General features: G+C 45.1%; 1 protein-coding gene and 1 non-coding gene across 2 annotated transcripts in view; both read left to right on the top strand.

Moving 5' to 3' along the window:
- The window catches only part of LOC135385811 (hemicentin-2-like), a 384,675-nt gene that overhangs the window by 15,360 nt on the left and 354,183 nt on the right, over window positions 1-15,132 (top strand). The window lies entirely within an intron of this gene.
- Window positions 10,234-10,306, top strand: Trnaa-ggc (transfer RNA alanine (anticodon GGC)). Its single transcript has one exon. It is a non-coding gene; the product is annotated as a tRNA-Ala (tRNA).

The following is a 15,132-nucleotide window of genomic DNA, read 5'->3' on the forward strand; positions in this document are numbered from 1 at the left end:
TCGTTTGAAGAGGGGAAATTATCAGTGCACTTTAGAGAAATGGTGCAAGCATCCTGGTGAGCAAAGAAAGAGGCTGGATTTCCTTTTGTCTGTGCTCCTCAAACTCAAGAAGATGTTGCTTCTTTCTGTAATTATGTGCTCTTTCTTCCTTCGAGTAACTTTGCTTCAATTATTGCTCCCTCTGGACTCTCTTTCAGTTCTTACCTGTTCGTCACTCAATCCCCTTTTTCAGTTGCCGCTGAGATGAAACAAGATCAGACCAACAAAATAATTAGAAAATAAAACACTGCCGCCTTGCCACTGATATAGATCAGAACGTTAGCATTCTGCACATGCTGTAATGCATGTGCGCATGAAACGGCATAGCAGAGTGTGATGATATTCGAATTACATCGTGTAATGTTCCGGGTGGAAATATACTTCACATTCCCGTCACTGGCACAAGCGTTACGAGGCAATGGCGAGGCTCTCTTTGCCCCCGATTTTCCAAAAGGAAACATACATCGTCAACAGAAAGAGGGTACTTTGTTTGGGCCCGGCTTTTCTCGCATCCAGTTGCCACGGTTTTATGTTTCTCCAGTCAGGCCGTTAGATGAATGACCGCTATGGTAAACCTTTAATCTCAGAGGTCATATAACACCAACAGTGACTGTTTGACAAGTAAACCATGTATTTTCTTTGACGCGCAACGCGTATAGAGAAAGAGAGAGAGAGATCGTATAGAAAAAGAGACAATGTTGTTTCGCAATGTACGAGGAGTTCTTTAGTTGTCACGCCTATTCTGCTTCCTGGGGGCGAACAAGTTATCTGAATATCTTCTGCGAAATGACAGATTATAATGCATTCCATGAAAAAAAAAAAAAACAATCATTGATGCGATAGCACTGTGCTAATATTAGACAATTTTAGTGATAGCGCGCGTAATCACAATTTCTTCCTTTTTTCACATTCAAACTCAAACTCAACTCACTTTACACATGCAAGGAAATAGCATGCTGAGAATGTGCGTGTGCTTTACGCAATGCCACGTTCGACGCATGCGGGGCATGTACCTCTTGCGCATGCACAACGATTGCGCACGCAGTACTAGAGCCACCTATTAGAGAGCTTTAGTGCATCCTACACTATCGCCTTTGCGTACGTAAGGGATAGCGTTGGTGGTTCTGCGGACGCGCAAAACAAGAAAACAAGAAGAGAACTTCACGCGTTGCGCGGAACCAGCACGCTATTCCTTACGTACGCAGGTGGGGATTGGGTACGATGCACTAAAGCTCACTAATACGCAGCTGTGTGCTTAATAGAGTTACCCACCGTACACGCTGCTCGTGCCTCTTGAGGTGCACCTATTTTTCGCAGTTGCTTCGCGGCGCTAACAGTGAACAACGACAACAGCTATTTTTCGTCGCTTTGCTATCCGGACGTAGTTGCTGATTGCGAGTTTCTTCGCTCGGGTGAAGCATTCTCAATTTGGTTCTCAGCCTGCCGTCGTTCGCTGCGGGCGATACTGCACACGCTAATTAACGGCTGTCGAGGATAATGTGGGCTATGCAGGTGTGGTAGCGCGTAATGATGTTTCAGACCGAAGTAACTCCACCAGTACTCATAGGAGACGTGGTTTTCATGGGCAGGGTTTGCTATGGAATGGATGTATATGTGAAGAAAAATATGAAGGCGGTGGTTCCATGAATCAGTTTACTCCATGACGCTTAAAGCTGGGCGTCCAGCGACCGCTTTTGATTGTAAGAGAAAAGAATCAAAAATGAAAATAAATAAAGTGTGAACAAGTAAGACGAAAGAACAGGTAACGAAAGTCTGAAGTTGCCGTCGCATGAGTGTGCGATGAGTTGCACTTTTGTTCACTGAGATCCCGAAGCCCTAGAACTTGGTGTCCGTCTCAGTCTCCAGGAAATACTGGCCTAGAACACGAAACGCTAATTGCTTGAAGTGTGGGTACGAGTGCCCTGGCATTTGACGACGCTGAAAGTGCCGCCGTGCAGCGGTGCCAACTCAGATGGTAGGTAGCGACGCATTTCAGAGTAACATACAGACACAACTAGGATGAGCTCCATCCTTCACAGCTCCACACCCAGAGTATTTGGGGGAGGCGGTTTTCCGGACCTTGTATAGAGTCTGTAGGGGTTGTAGGGGCATTCACTCGAAGCCGATGCAACAGTGTCTCCATAGTCCTGGACAGACAACACAGAGTCGTTGTCTAGGTCTACCCAGTAAAGTGGTGAAGTGCTTGTCGACGTGTGTCTGCTAAACCAGCGCTCTCTACGCATTCTTTTGCTCACAGTGACGAGTTAGCGCGCGTCAAAGCTGGTGAAGTACGCCGTACTGGACCGCCCCGGAATGCTTCTGAGGCTGCTACACCAGCCGCATCGCTGTCAGGTATACACAAATGTCCAGATATGGTGCCCTTTCGGAGCGCATGGGTAAGGCCTATTCGTCGCATACAATGGGAGCAAGGCCTGTGGAAACCAACAATGCTTGTAGGGCTTTCAATGCAGATTTTGATTCGTTGTTTGAGCTGTTGCCAATATCTTCATGAATTGCAGAACCATGATGACGCCGTAGAGCTCCGCTGAACTGGAGGATGTGCGATTAGACGGACGGGCACAACCCTCCACTAAAAGCTTAGGAAGCACGAAAGCGATTGTCGAGCCTCCTTCTGCCAAAAATGCGTATTCTGTCACTTTGATTGTGCATAATCTGAAGACTGTTCTGCCGCACGACACATGAGGCAACACATTCCCAGTTTACGTGGACAACAGTGCGGTGTATGCCAAAGGGAGTGTAGCCATTAATGGGATTTGCGTATACCTGGAACTCCACCTACTTTTTGAGCTGTCTGGCCAATCACCAGCCAAAATACAGTTCGCTATTAATCCCAGGCTATCCATATCACCTGTATTCACTCAGTGCCGACATTTTCGGGAAACTGGATCGGATTGGATGGAATAGGATATTCCCTGGCGACCTACCAACATAATGGGTTTTGGGGCCACTTTGCGGACACTTCGCTCCAAGTTGTGCCGATTAAATGTGAAGGACTGTGAAATGCGCTTCAAGTTTTGCAACAACGAGGTTAACAGACATATAGCCAGTAGGCACCGCGAATGCCACATGACATCACCGCAACCAGTTCCGCCAGTAAGGGGCCGCCGGAGAGGTCAAGTGCTTACAAGAACCAATAGTGTGGATTTATATAACCCTTATGTTCGCGTACCCCTAGTTTTCGCGAATTTCGCGAATCGATTTCAGTCAAGCATGGACAGCTTAGAAGCTGGGCTGCAATCGCAGTATTTTCACAGCTGTTTGCACAAGTAATTAGTAAGCATTTGAACTATTTTGGCGGCATAAGCATGTGCAATGACGCTTTTACGAAATGCGGGTATATTTTTGACGCTGCAAGTGACGAAAGCAAATGACACTTTTATCGAAGGGCAATCTCGTGCTCATCACGAAGTAAACCAAACAATCAACGCGCAGTTCTATCGTATTTAGAATTCGCGAAGCTTAGTAGCCGCGAATATGCGCTCTGCTCCCGATTCGCGCAAAATTTATTTATTAATATTTGTACCGCGCTTATAGGGACAAATAATTATTTCTCCCTCAGTACTCTGGCCTGCAGCCGATTGCGTGTATGGTGTAGTGAACCACATATATCAAAGCTGTCACAACACCTGTAAGCTTTCTAGAACCCAAATCCGAAAAGCGGGACAGAGTTGGCAACATGCGTGTGCGTCTATCCAAATTTATTGCGTTGCTGCTGCAACTCATGGCAGGTCTTCCGCGCATTCAATTTGTGTGAGAAGAATCGCTTCGATGTGGTTGTAAGCGCGGGTAAACGCATAAAGGATGCATTCGAACATAATTTGACTGTATTAAAGCAGAATTTTCTTTCAACAAAGTCCCATAGTATGCCTAGTCCCCTAGTCCGAATTAGTCTACATTTTGTTCCATTCTGAACGAAGCCTTTCGATAACGCCTTAGTTACATTGCTTGGGCAACTTGTGGAGAGCAGTGTGGAACATTTCAGCAGTCTATAGATGGCCCTCACAATATCGATTCATTTTCATACATCTCGACTTCGAAGGTGTCGAAAGGAAATATTGTGAGGCACGTCCTAGAATTTAGCACTTAGGTCGGCTTCGGCGTAGTACTTTTGCCGCGGAAATGGCTTTTGCGGTCCTTCATTTCGCAATCTCGACCTAAAATCGAATTCGCGAAAGTTGGGTGATATTGATCTACACTTCGAGTAGATGCTTCCAGGAAATGAAATACCGTGGAAGCTAATGCATACCAAGTTATGCATTGCTCCAAATGAAAGGTTAAAGGATATCTCAAATGTGTAAAGGGCTGAGGAAACTATTCTGAACGAGAGTGCCTGCGCGCGGGGAAGCCATCTTTTCAACCAAGGAGCTCGCAACGTGTGAGGTCCTGCTACTTCCCATAGTGAAGGGAGAATTTGAAATAAAACGGACGTTTTGATAAAGATGTCCCAGTCACAAAGAAACTTTCAAATAAACAAAGTGTCTGCTCAAGTAAGCGTAGCACATAGGAACATAACTCAAGTCAGCTGGTGTTCGGAACGTTTCCCTGAGTCTGCGGAGGATGTTCTGAAGCAACTAGCTGCCCCGGCGGGGCCAGAGTCACCATTTTCTCTCCCTCTCTCTCTCTAGTGGATCATCTAAACATGAACACAGGCGAGGAAACAAGACGAGACTCATATCGAGTGTCGTCTAGAATATTTCTAAAATCTAAACTAAAATCTTTCTGCGCAAGGTCTTCGAAACAGAAGTTTAAAGTTTGGCCATTGACTATGTGCCAGTGGAGTAGCTTGAATATCTTCAAAACATGGAGAGGGTAATATATACTACCAAACCTAGCGCCTCGTGACGTGCTAGAGAGGTCTGTTCTTTTCCGCAAAAATACCCAACGTCAATATAATGCTCCTTCTCAGCCATACAAATAACAGGTGCTTCTTTAAAGTTCGAAGTTCATTCGAAGTGTTCATTAATTAGCCCACCCCACTTATATAATGTTAAGCCGTGAGAGTACTATATTTCTCATCAGAAGCTTATACCGGTGCACATGAAGTAACTTAGCCCGTGTTCGTCTCCACAACGCTTGCCTGACATTTCGCCTCATAAGAGGGGGGGGGGGGGGGGCTTAAAAGAAACTCTTTCCTATCATCTTTCTGGATCATTACCTAGCTATATGTGATCGAAAATTCCTCGCAAGATGAAAGCATTCTCGGGATACGCCCTAGGTTAATCCCGCGCGAGACTATTCTCAAAGCACCCTATTCAATTTGGGAAGCAAGTTAACTTGAAGAGGTTTCCCGAGACGGGGACCAATAGGAGGATAGCCTCTGCGTACACCTTGAACTACTGATGTATATTTAAAAAATGCAAATATAGCTTCAAAACCCGTTATCTGAGGTACAAGTCCACGGTGCTCCGCAAAGCACTTCTGCTTTTCCTATATAGCTACGTCCGCTTATTTCATTTGGTTTCATAAAGGCTGCGAAAGTGTAATGCCATTTCTGTTTCACCGTCCGTTAAAATATACAGTTATTGACATTCCTTGCAGCCTTTGCACGAAAGAAACAAAAACAAAAGAAAGCAAATAGGGCATGTTCGGTGAAAATTAAAGCACATATTGTCGAGTGTTCATGCGTTGTTTTCACACACGATAAGCAGCGATTGTGTGAACTAAGGGAAAACTAGTGAGATAATGGACGGACAAATGGCCTGTTTCGTTTCACAGAACTGTAGCATGCAATGCGCCACCCAGATACCTCACAAAATAGGCCACACCAATAGGCTGACACACCGTATGTGTACATCTACTCCAAATACCTTACTGGTATACCAGCGTTGATCGACAAGCACGCAAATTAACGTTACGCTTGACACAAATGATGGCAGTTCCTTTGATTTCGAGTTCTGCAGAAGGAGCTCCGGGACCTCCTGGCAAAAGCGACCCCTGGGGTATCTTTTATCTGAGGTGCATTTTGTCAACAGGAGGGTGTCCAGAAAGTCAGCCAGCATTAAAAAGAGGCACAGGCACTATGAGAAACAAACAGTGAAGCTTTTGTAGAAGTGAGGGGCGGGACAGGTTTAATGGTTATGTAAAAAAAGGTTAGGTTAGCCATACAAGAGGCGAGAGAGCGTTGAAGTGGAACCTCCTTTGGAACCTCCAGTGGAACCTTACGTTTCCTCATGTGCAAAAGAGGCAGATTCACTGTTGGTTTCGCATAGTGCCTCAAGCTTTTTTCAACAAAATCTGCCGTCGGGCTCCGTACAAAAGGTTTAACGTCGTAATAGCGCCAGACTATAAAGTGTCAGCCTCGAAGTATCACCGTTCCTCCTTTTTTTTTTTTTTTTTTTGTCGTGAGCTTATGGTGTGGCATCGCCTTCTTGTTTAGCAAATCATGATAACTTGTGCCTTTACGGCACGATGCAAATATGATCATGAACTACGCCGCAGCAGTCGGTCTGTAGATGAATTTTGCTAATTTCAGGATTCTTTAACGTGGACCAAAATCTCTCCCCATGTCACATCGCATTTAACGTCCCTCGCCGAATACGACGTGGCTAAATACGGTGTACCATACCTCCATGCTGCTGCCGTCGGTCGGTCGGGATCGAACCGGTTACCTTGAGCTTTCAAACTGGTCCACCGAGACCGGATTTTAACAAATCAGTTTACAGCTAATGTTTAGCGTATCGTGAATTGCTTCTGAGAGAATTGTTAGCTCTGCGTACGTTGGACAGGCTTGGCAACAACACGCCACCGATCACCAGCCACTACCGTACGCTAGTGCCGTCCGCGTATCACCGCAACGAAGCACCACAATAGGAAGTTTTAGTGCATCGTACGCTATCGCCTTTGCGTACGTAAGGGATAGCGTGGTGGTTCTGCGCACTGTGTGAAGCTCTCTTTATGGTTTGAGCTTGCGCAGAACCACCAACGCTATCCCTTACGTACGCAAAGGCGATAGCGTACGGCACACTAAAACTCTCTATTAACACGAGGTTTGAGCCCCACATAAGTGCGACTGCGTCTCTTAGTAGTTCTTTGTGGTAGGTAAAATGGACCTTAACCAAGATCGCGTTAACCTCCTGGCATTGGTACCGTGCACCATTTTTAGACGCAGGTAGAAGCCGTGGGTACTGATATAAAGCATTACTAAAAAAAGAAGAGAAAAAAAAAACAGCCACGGCTAACGGTATATCATCACACAGAAAACATGGCCTAGCATCCCTTCTGAGCGCCGTGTTCCCGCAAGGAACACGAAACTAAGTTGTCTTCTCCTATATCTCCGTATATCACGGGCCATTACCTGTACATTGTTCCTGCCAGCAGCAGTACGTCGTCAATTCATGACAAATGAGGTATTGGTAGTATAGAAGGCCTTGAGGGGGCCGGGACGGTATGAAAACGTAATGGTCCTGGGAGTCATCACATCCAATTAGAGCCCACGGCGAGGCGTCTTCGAATCGATCGTCTCAAGCCCGCTGTTGGTACACGGAGGTGCGTTTCGGTTCACGAATGTGCAAGGAACAGAACTCCAGTTTGTACGACGCGTGTTATAGCGCTGCTGAAAGTCGTGGGTGCAGAGGGATGGGGGAAAACGTCTCTATAATCGTGCAGGAAGAACAGAAATACATATCGCAAACTTTATTGTTAGGCGTAGGAAGCTGATGCATGGAATGGAACTGGAGGAGCCAGCAGCCTCCAAGTGGTGCTACATGACCCATGTGACTAAATAGTGTTTATCGTTGTATCGACCAGGACGTTATCACTTGTAGAGTAATCAGTTAATTTTGTGCTTTGTACCTTGGATGACAATTAGTTTTCGTGAACTGCGTCAGTTGAGAGTCTCATCACTGATAATTAAACTATCTCTAAAGGAATTTTTCGCACCTGCTTTTGATTGATACTATGCACTGCTGGTTGATAGTGCACCGAGTGCTGTTCTAAAAGGGAAAGAGATAGAGGGAGAGAGATAGAGCGAGTGAATTTGATGATTGGATTTCATGACTACAGAAGTCTCGTCATTGGTGCAACTATTTTAAGAATGGCTGCTTCGAAAAAATTAAAGGCTGATGTACTTGGACCTGAGGTGTCTCAACTGGCGATGTGCTGCAAAACAACCGCAAATGTACATGGAACGATGAGCTCCAATGTTTCACATCAAGCTTTGCTGTGCAGTTTTGTTACCCTTATCGAGGAACACGAAGCATAAATCGCTGTATTTAGCAACGCAGTTTAGCTATTTTATGTGCATAGTCTCACTCCTAGGTAAAAACCACTGGAATCTATGCTCAAGGCATGAACTGCATGACGACATAATTAGGCGTCTCAGTATAATACACACACTTTATGTCCAGGTGAAGCTGGCTGCACAGGCTCAGCCAATGTCTCAATGTTTTCCTTCTACGTCTCTGTCTCTGCATGGTTGCCTTTAAAGTCTGCTTCTATGAAAAGGATGGGATCAGCGGTGTTTACCCTCCGCTAACTTTTTTCATGACATACGAGCACTTTGATCAATTATCGGTCGCGAGAAGTTTCCCAAGCCAACCTCACGTCTTCTTCTTCCTTTTTTCAGAAACAGAGTGTATGTGGAAAGGTAATCTACACTTCTTCAAAATGCATTCCCCACTACAGTGGTAACCGCTGGATAAAGTTGCGAAAACGTTTCGAAATTTACGGTAAACAAACGTTAAATAAACGTTACGAAAACCTTCGTTTTGAGTGACGCAAATTGTCGCACCCTAATTCTCAGCCAAGTTGATGCAATAAGCGGTGGGGAAAAAAGCTGTGACCCCACCTATTCCTGTTTGCTACTCACTGTTGCATCAGGTAACTGGTACGCTTGAACCTTACTGCCGTTATCAACAGAAGCATCGAAAAGAAATCTGAATTGGCCCCGGTCACCGTTTTTCTTCCACCGCTTCTTGCATCAATTTAACGAAGAACTGAGGGTGGCCGACAATCTACGCATTTCGAAACGGTAGCTTTTGCATTTCTTTTTTTCAGCTGTTAGCATTGCAGTACAGATTGTATTTTGTGATGGAATGGGGCAAATCCAACATACGCTTTTTGTTTCCGACAAAACAAATAAATAAACAAACTTGACATCGACTTCACGTTGGCTTGGTAAGTTTCGAAGTTGAAATCAGAAAATTCAATTTCTCGCGACTGAGAATTGATCAAAGTGTTCGCATGTCCCGGCATATGTTCTCCGCAGATAAACGCCGTTGGCCCCATAATTTTCAAACCAGTAGATCTTTGTGACAAGTTAGGTGAAACACCCAGTATACCATGTAGCGGTACCTACAGCTCTATAGGGTTGCCTGCTTTGTCCCAACTGATTGTAATCATGGTTTGCATGCATACTTTTCTACTTGCTTACACACATAATTTATTTGTTAAAATTTTCAGTTTCGCAAATATAAGTAGAGAAATCATTTATTTTTTTGCTTATTTACATATCGTCTACCATGAAGAAGAGGGGGCGCGGGGGTACAAATTGTTTAGACCCCATCTTCCGCGAGGGGCGGTGCCATGAGGCAAATTTCGGCCCGCGTTAAAAACCCTCAGGTGGTCAAAATTGATCCACAGACCGACTCCTGTGGAGTTACTCATGATCACACTTGTCTCCGTGATGCAAATCCACGAATCATCATTATCACAAGAGTGGACTTGCTCTGAGTACGCCGTCCCAGACGGGTGTTTTCGGAATATGATCAGTGCATAAGCAACAGTTTGAAGCAAGCGGGCGTACTACGTTGTGACTCGGGGACGTTATGCGCACGCTTAAGACAATCACAGATGTCTTAGACTTTGTGTCTTAGAACCTTCATAGGCCGACCGTGTCATAGATTTGTCGTGTAGAAACAGTTAGAGGGGGTTGGTTTCTATGAGCCATCGATGTTTCCTCCCATGGTGCTCATAAAGGTATTAGCAAAATTTGTTCCTCTTTGGCGTACACTGTTGTTCCACTGACTTCTATGTGTTCCTTTCAATCTTTTGAATCGAATTCGAAGGTAGTGCAATTCAGAATGAGCCTCAGTAACAGTTGCCGCCTGCGTCGATCCCGTCGTATGAATGTGTGTGTGAGTGAGCAAAATTGTAAGAGTGAAAGAAGCATGAGTGAGAGAGAGTGGCTGGTTTGTCCCTTCAGATGACGCACCCTGGAAGTCGCTGAGAAGGCGTGTTAGCTTAGCTCAATTGGTAGAGCCCTGGACCGGCAATCCAGAAGATGTGGGTTCGAGCCCTACAGCTGACTAACCTTTTCAGTGACTTTCATATTTCATTATTGCTCAGTAATTCTGACAAGGAGCGCTGGGCCATGGGATTTGTCAAAATGCTTGCGTAGCGGCGATTCCGCCGCAGCACTTCTGTGCGCGTCCACGCATGCAGCCCACGATGCGGCATATTGATATGAAGGGATGATGCGGAAAGTTTGTCCCGCTGTAATAGAGCCTGCTCCACAATTTGGAGTAAGCGGTTAGTGTCATTGGTGTAGCGGACGTGGTTTACGTAGCCATTCAGCAGCTGTCCCGCTGCAAGTGAAATTCTGAAGCAAGAAGTTCTTGGAAGAAACCTATGTTATGTACCCTGTTTGAAAAGTGGGTGTGAACGTGTTAACGCTGGTTTGCATATATTGGCATAACTTTCTAGCAAGGCTTAAAACGGGAGTCTCCAACACGCGGTCCGCGGGGCTCCCGCAACGAAAGAGAGAGAAAAAAAAAAGAAATAAAGAGAAAGACGAGAAAACACAATCGCAGTGAGAGAGAGAAAGCAAGCTAGTACACTCTGTGGGTAATTGTGGGCCTGCGGTAAGCCCTTTAGTTCTTGGATAACGTCGAATCACAACATTCACAGGACCACTTAAAATAATACACTTCACGGTAGCTCTCTTAACTACTATACACGGGAGCTCTGCCGCGGCCACCCAACGCTTCCTCGGAAGGACATAGCGGTGGAAGGTCGTGCTGTAGTTTCGGAATTCACAGGTGTCAAAGCGTCTCTTCCATAATCATGTGTTGAACTATCAAGCCTCCGGTGAACGTCCATTTCCGCTCTGCAGTGTTTCCATGTCTTTGCGACCGACTACAAAAAACACAGGGACTATGACCTGCACGAAGCTACATCTGAAGCGGACGCTAGAGGAGGAGAAGCGTACCTTCCAAGAACATTGGGAGGTAAATTAGAAGTTGTTCGCGGATATAAACAACGTCCGGAATGTCTGGTTTGGCAAAAAAAACTGTTGCTATTCCGAAAGGGTACAATCCCCGACGGCATCACAAAGCCCTTCACAGAGGACAGTACGCAGAATTTACTGGAAAGATCCGTTAAGAAAAGGTGGCACGGCTCAAATTGGCAGCCACAAGAGAAAAGGGCATTTTTCGTAAGGCTAACAGAGAAAGTAAGGTCGCCGTTAGAAGCAAACTTCGCCATGTCGCAGTTGATCGCAAAAGCGTCAAAACACTTCACAGAAGGTCCTTATATCAAGAACTGTCTCATTCGTGCAGCTGAAATTGTGTGCTCGACCGCAAAATATCCTTTTGAGAAGGTTAACCTTTCTGCAAATACTTGTCGCTGAGTGGTTTGAAGACTTGGGCGCAGATTCGGAAATGCATGTATAAAATGCATATTTGAAAATGCGCGATATTTCGAAGAATTTTTGTGCATATTCCATGGCACTTGACGAATGCACGGACATAACTTGCAAGCAACGACTTGTGCATATACGAGGAACGGTTTGATCTGCTTCCTCTGAAAGGGACAACGACGGGGAGTGACATGTGGAGCGCGGTAAAAGGTAGCATCGAAGCAGTAGGTTTTAAGGGGAGAATCTCGAGTCAGTAGTAACTGATGGAGCTCCTTCAATGGTTGGTCGTAATCTAGGTCTGGTAGCCGCCTCAAAAGAAACTCATTGTGCTGCCGTGTAGTTACATTTGAGCACGTCACAAACGTTGTCGTCAAGACCGTTAACTTCATTCGGTTGAGAGGCTTGAATCATCGTCTGTTTGCCGATTTCCTTCAAAACTTGGATGCCACGAACCCTTACCACCTGCTTCATCATACAGAGGACAGATGGCTCAGCAGGGGAAAAGTACTTCAACGTTTCTTCGATCTTCGAGATGAAATCAAAGAATTTCTTCACAACAAGGGGAAAGAATGCCCTGAAATGGCCGACCCCGGATGGTTGCATGACCTGGCGTTTTTCGTCGACTTAACTAACCACCAGAACATTATGAATTGCCTGCAGGGAAAAGCCCACTTGATCACAGAGATGTACAATAGCGTCAAAGGTTTCGTTGGGAGAAACTGAGAAGAAAAAAAAAACTTTTGGAGAAACAGCTAACGTCAAATGATGTCTTCCATTTTTCTTGTCTACGAGCCGTTGACTGCAAGAACGAGGAAACGCTTCGCACATACTCGTCGGTGCTGCGGCGTGAGTTCATGTCAAGGTTTCATGACTTTGAGATCCTCGAGGCGATGTTTCAACTGTTTCCGACCCTTTTCCAGTTCCTCCAGGAGACGTTAAGCCCTAGCTCCAAATGGAACTAAGCGATCTGCAGTGCAATTCCACATTGCGACAAAAGTTTGACGAAATCGGCGCTCCCGAGTTCTACAAATATGTAGACAGGAAATCGTTTCCCTGCCTGATGTGTGACGTCAGCCGTGTTCTGTCTATGTTTGGAAGGAGATCCGTATGCGAGCAGTTCTTTTCAATGATGAATGTCAACAAGACTAAGCTGAGGTCCCAGCTGTCTGATGACCATCTTCGAGCCCAGTTGAGAATTGCCACTGTGGTCAACCTACAAGTGGACATCGGGAATTTGGTGAGTCCCCAAGTGTCGTCAGCGCATTATTAGGAGCGTGTCTTCATGTAACCTTATTCGCGTTTAGTTTATTCGGGGGTGCATAGCCTCCTGCCGTTGGCGGTAATAAAGACGATATTGACTGTTCTACTGCGTAATTCCTTCGAGCTTCTCTTCTAGACGGTAGGATCGTAGCCAACGGTATCCATGTACCGCATGGAGAACGAGTTCTGTGCCATATTAAAGACAGTTAAAAATGTTGCCGCTACGCCACTCGGCCTCGGCCACGCGGTCCCCCAAATCAGTGGCAGTTTTTGTGTACGTTCACTATCTGCGGCCGGTCGTGGTGTAGCCCAGGCCAACACGGTCCGCGCCTCAGTTTGAGTTGGAGACCCCTGGCTTCACACATAGTCACTTGGTCATTGTACTAGTTCAAAATTACATTCCGCTCAACTTGGCTATTGCCGCTCCTATTGCCGCACGTCGGCCCTTTTTAGGAAAATAATTCGAGCCGATGATGGAGCATTATGATTTATGACGATGTTAGAAAATCGGTTAATGTTGTAATTTTCAAAATTTCAAACGACAAAATCGTTCATCTTACAGGCAACCATGTGCGATGTGTTGCGCACACTTCACTCCTTTCATCCGAACATGGATAAACGATAACGCCCTTTTAGATCATCCGGTGACTCAATTTGAACACATACGTGTGGTTGCTTGCGGACAGTAAGTTCATTTTTTGTTCTTCATGTAACCATGTAACCGTGGAATGTAGCAAATATCGACGTTTCTGAGTGCGATATTTCAGTTCAGCATTCACGTGACGTACGCGACGTGCCGTGCCGTAGCTGTGTAATCATTATTGATTTCATAATTCATTGATAATAAAACACTTCACGTTGAAAATAACTTAAGTCTTCTTTTCAGTCTTCTTTCCTTTTCAACCCACTATCACATGAAACATGCATTACATCCTGATACGCACTTATTCTTCCCCTCCCCCTCTCCCAAGGGATGGATGAATAGCGCTCAGATACTGGAGCACATAAAGGTGCCCCTTACATTCACAATGTGCACCATTAATGAGGTTCTATTCATTACACGTTTCTCGAAAGATAGTGCAAAGAATGCAGACAATATTGCGTAAGCTATACTGTAATTATTTCTACTTCATTGCGTTCCAAAGCTTATGGTCAGCTTCTTCGCTTAATTAAGAACGCTGTAATGGCAAGCAAATCTGTATCTCTACTTCTTGAGTGCTACGAAGTAATCAGTCAGGCCATGAAAATAGGTAATAAAACTGAGCCACACATCATACCGCGCACAACCCATGCCACACTCCGGTAAACAAAGACGCACAGAACCGTGTGTTTTCTACGCCGGACGGCATCCAAAACATACAAATGTCAGGAGCGTTTCGCGAGAAATGGTGCTTACAGTCCTCGTTCTCGTCAATAAGAAACGACGTAATTACGTTCACCTAGCGGTGAAAGGAGAAATTGTTTACGCTACGCGACCGTTCATTAGCACACAATGCGGAATAAACTTTGCACCAGCTTGCACCAGCTCGAACGTGGACCGATGATTGTTTCTATATGTGTGTAGCTCATTTGGTGCTAGCGAGACTCAAAATAATATACTGAGGATTCCACCGTATGTCAGAAAGTCTCTATCGAATTTCGAGAGATTCACTTTCGTGTTCGAGACTATCGTCGTGCGAGAGTAGAATGAATATTTAACGACCTTTTTCTGAGACGAGTAAAAATTTTATGATATGAAACTCTACACTCCAAGAAGAGTTACTTCGCACGCTTGCTCGACATATCCAGTGTGGGTACTTCGCTTGCGCTGTAATTTTATCGGGCTTTATTTGTAATGTTTATAATAAAGCGCTCTGCACATGCATTCTCTATGCAGTGAACTTGTCTTGGACCTATTAGCAAAAAAACACTTCGCTATTGCTTCAGGTGTTTGTCACATTGTCATGACGTTCAGAAGTTCTGTTCGGTCGTTGGTCGCCTTAATTTACAGCTAGCAAGACAGGGAATATATCTGCATATAGCTATAATGTATCCTTTTATATGGACAATTTCAGCATTACAGCTAATTTTATGCACCGTAACATATAGAGAGACGCTCTCCGCAATGACGAGACACTACGACCATTTTCACGTTCCGCAAGGTCATAACGTTAACAAATATTTGTAGTTTTTCCACATTACGATAGTCCAAACTCGTTAAAACGCATCCGGCTATAACAAACATTCCGATATAACAT

Source organism: Ornithodoros turicata, chromosome 2, assembly GCF_037126465.1.
Source record: "Ornithodoros turicata isolate Travis chromosome 2, ASM3712646v1, whole genome shotgun sequence".
Lineage (NCBI taxonomy): Eukaryota > Metazoa > Arthropoda > Arachnida > Ixodida > Argasidae > Ornithodoros > Ornithodoros turicata.